Below are 3,362 nucleotides of genomic sequence, written 5' to 3'. Positions count from 1 at the left end.
ACCTGTTTTTAAAGCTGATTTTTAACCTAGAATTTTACAAAGAGATTTGGATTTTCTGGTTTTAAATTTAGATAATATTTGCAGTGAGAAATGATTTATTTTACAAAAAAGTTTAGAGTTCTAGATCTGATTTTTAATTGCTTGAATCCTAATTTATTGATTGACTTAATATTTCATAATTTCCTGAGAAATTCCCTAGACCTAGCTTTTTAATCCCTTGAATTTACAACAGTTTTATTTTAATATTTTGCATTGCTTTTCTTATTTAAATGAATTTGTTTAGTGTAATCATAAAACTCTATAATTTATTATGTAGTCTTGAGTCCTTGTGGAATTCGACCCCTAAGTACTGCAGTGATCTCTTAATTTGAGAGAGTAGCTCTAGGGTTTAATTTGAGCTTATCAAATTTTGGCGCCGTTGTCGGGGACTCTTTGATCTACCATTAGATTTGAGTTTTTGATTTTGTCTAAATTTTTCATTTTATTTTCAACTAACACGTTTTTGTTTTTCTTCTCTTGTGTGTTTCAGGTACATGCCAAATAAGCCTAACACAAGGAGCAACAAGACTGGTCCTACTGTGAAGCTTACAAATCAAGAGTTGGGAAAACTTGAGCGTGAAAACCGAAAAGCAGCCAAATCCTTGAAGATGGTTAACACAGTCATTCTGATGCGTGATGAGGATGGTGCTTTGAGGGATCAAGAGGGCCACTTGCGCAATGAGCAGGGCCAACAGCTTGATGCAGAAGGCAATGTGATTGCTGAAGCTGCTGTTGGCGACGAGCAAGCTGATGTTGTCGATGGTGTCGATCAACACCAACAGGGTATCGATCGACACCCCCTTCCTGCAGACGGGCGTGGAGCTTCAAACCACGTTAATAATCCGGTTCGAAGACAGGAGAACAACCGAGACTTGATCAGGACCATTGCTGACTACAACCGGGCTGATCTTGTGTATGAGAACCGGTCTGCTATTGTTCCTCCTCCATTCCAGAGGAATGATTTTGAGTTGAAACCTACTTACTTTCAACTAGTTGGGCAGAGACCTTTCTCTAACCTGCCCAATGAGAAGCCTTTCGACCACATTGAGCATTTTGAGGATCTTGTGACCAGTATCAAGGCTAATAGAGTGACTGAGGATTACATCTACTGCAAATTCTTTCCTTACTCACTTGCAGGAGAGGCATCTCAGTGGTTGAAGCAGTTGCCAGCTGGATCTTTGACATCTTGGCAACAAATCAAGGTGGCTGAACTATTTCTATGATGATGCAATGTCTGATGAGCTGAGAGTCAAGCTGTCCTCCTTCAAGCAAAGACCAGATGAAGCTTTCAAGGCAGTTTGGATGAGATTCAAGGCTTATCAAAGGGATTATCCACACCATGGTTTTTCAAGAGTACAATTGTTGAGTATCTTCTTCAGAGGAGGTGACTGGGAGTATCAGTTAGCTTTGGATGCTGCAAGCCATGGAAATTTCAAGACAAGATATCCTGAAGATGTTGAACCTTTGATTGAGAATTTGGCTTCCAGCAATAGCACTAAAAGAGCAGATGCTGAAAGGAAGAGATTGCATGGAGGATTTGATTCAAACCAGTTAGCTTCTGTTAATGTCAAGCTGGATTCAGTGCACAATCTTCTAGTTGGTAAGAAGTCAGTCCAATTTGCAGCTGAAGTTGAGACATTTGAGCCAGAGCCAGAGAATACAGAGGAGAATGTCAACTATGTGTATGGATCTGGGCAGAGATTCGGTAATCAGCAAGGCAACATGCCTTACAGTGGGAACTCTTCAGGGTACACTCCTAACCCAGATTATCAGAAGCAGAACAACAATTATACAAGAACCTATGGGAACTCATCCTATCAGTCTCCACCTCCTAAGACTTCTTCGGAGAGTAGAATGGAAGCCATGCTTGATCAGATTCTTCAGGGACAGGAGAATATGACAGTGACATTCAATGGAAAAATCGACAATGTCTACACAGAGCTTACCGGAAGGATTGATGCACTGAATGTTCATGTTAAGAAACTAGAGAATCAAGTTGCACAGACTGCTGGGTCTGTCAAACGATAAGAGGGTTTTCTTCCTGGAAGAACTGAGTCAAACCCCAAGCATGCTTGCAATGCCATATCACTGAGAGATGAAGATGATGGTGAAAATTCTTTCTGCAGAAAAGGGAGAGAAATCGACAAATCTGTCGGGTTCAGATGATGGTGTCGATCGACACCACCTGGGTGTCGGTCGACACTCATCTCAGACAGATGCGGAAATTACAAAATCTCAGGTCCCAGCAGCTGTTGAAAGGGTGTACCAACCGAAGATTCCTTTTCCTAAGCCAAGAAGGTCCAAGCAGGAGATTGAAGATGCTAGATGCAAGGCAATGATGGACAAGGTGATGATTGAGATGCCTTTGATTGATGCAGTAAAGCTTTTACCACCACTTAAGCGCTATGTGAAGAGAATGGTATCAAATAGTTTGAGCCCTGAGGAAGGAGCTTTGTTAACTAAGGATGTCAGTGCGATTCTGCTGAACCAGCCCTCACAGAAAAAGAAAGAGAAGAAACAAGAGGTGGTTGTCTCTAAGAAAGTGAGTGCAATGATTCAGTGTAGGACTGTAGAGAAATTACCAGATCCTGGGAGCTTTGTACTTGATTGCACTATCTCTGCAGAACGGTTTTCTCACTCACTTTGTGATCTAGGCTCTAGTATTAACTTGATGCCACATTCTGTTGCTGTGAAACTTGGGATGACAGAATTCAAGCCAACTAGATTATCTCTTATCTTAGCTGATAGATCTCAGAGAATTGCTGAAGGTGTCTTAGAGGATATTCCAATTAAGGTTGGAAACTTCATGATTCCCACTGACTTTGTGGTGCTGAAGTATGATAAAGAGCCTAAAGACCCTCTCATCTTAGGAAGATCTTTCTTGGTTACAGCTGGTGCCATCATAGATGTGCAGAAGGGACATATAACACTGAATGTGGATGGTTTAAGTGTGAACTTTGAGATGCATAAGCTGAGGAGAGCTCCTACCATTGATGGACAGACATTTTATGTTGAGAAGATTGCTAAGATAAGCTGCAAAGAAGCAAATACACAAGCAACAAGCTCAGTGTCGACCGACACCCTATCAGCATCGATCGACACCCCTCCACATCTGGGACCGAACTTGTCCAAAACTGATGCTCCAAGTCATAAACCTGATCCTAAACAGACAACTCAACACTCCATACTCCAAAGTCCTCAGGTAAGGCCAAGGTATGCATTTTCTTCACCCAAACCCCCTCGTATCATCAATAAGAATTTCAAAGATACAAAAACTGTTTTGCAGTTGACCAAGCCACGGAATTATCATAGAGCGCTTGTTT

Source organism: Camelina sativa, chromosome 19, assembly GCF_000633955.1.
Source record: "Camelina sativa cultivar DH55 chromosome 19, Cs, whole genome shotgun sequence".
Lineage (NCBI taxonomy): Eukaryota > Viridiplantae > Streptophyta > Magnoliopsida > Brassicales > Brassicaceae > Camelina > Camelina sativa.
The sequence above is the reverse complement of the archived record's forward strand: the minus strand, read 5'-3'. Positions refer to the sequence as shown.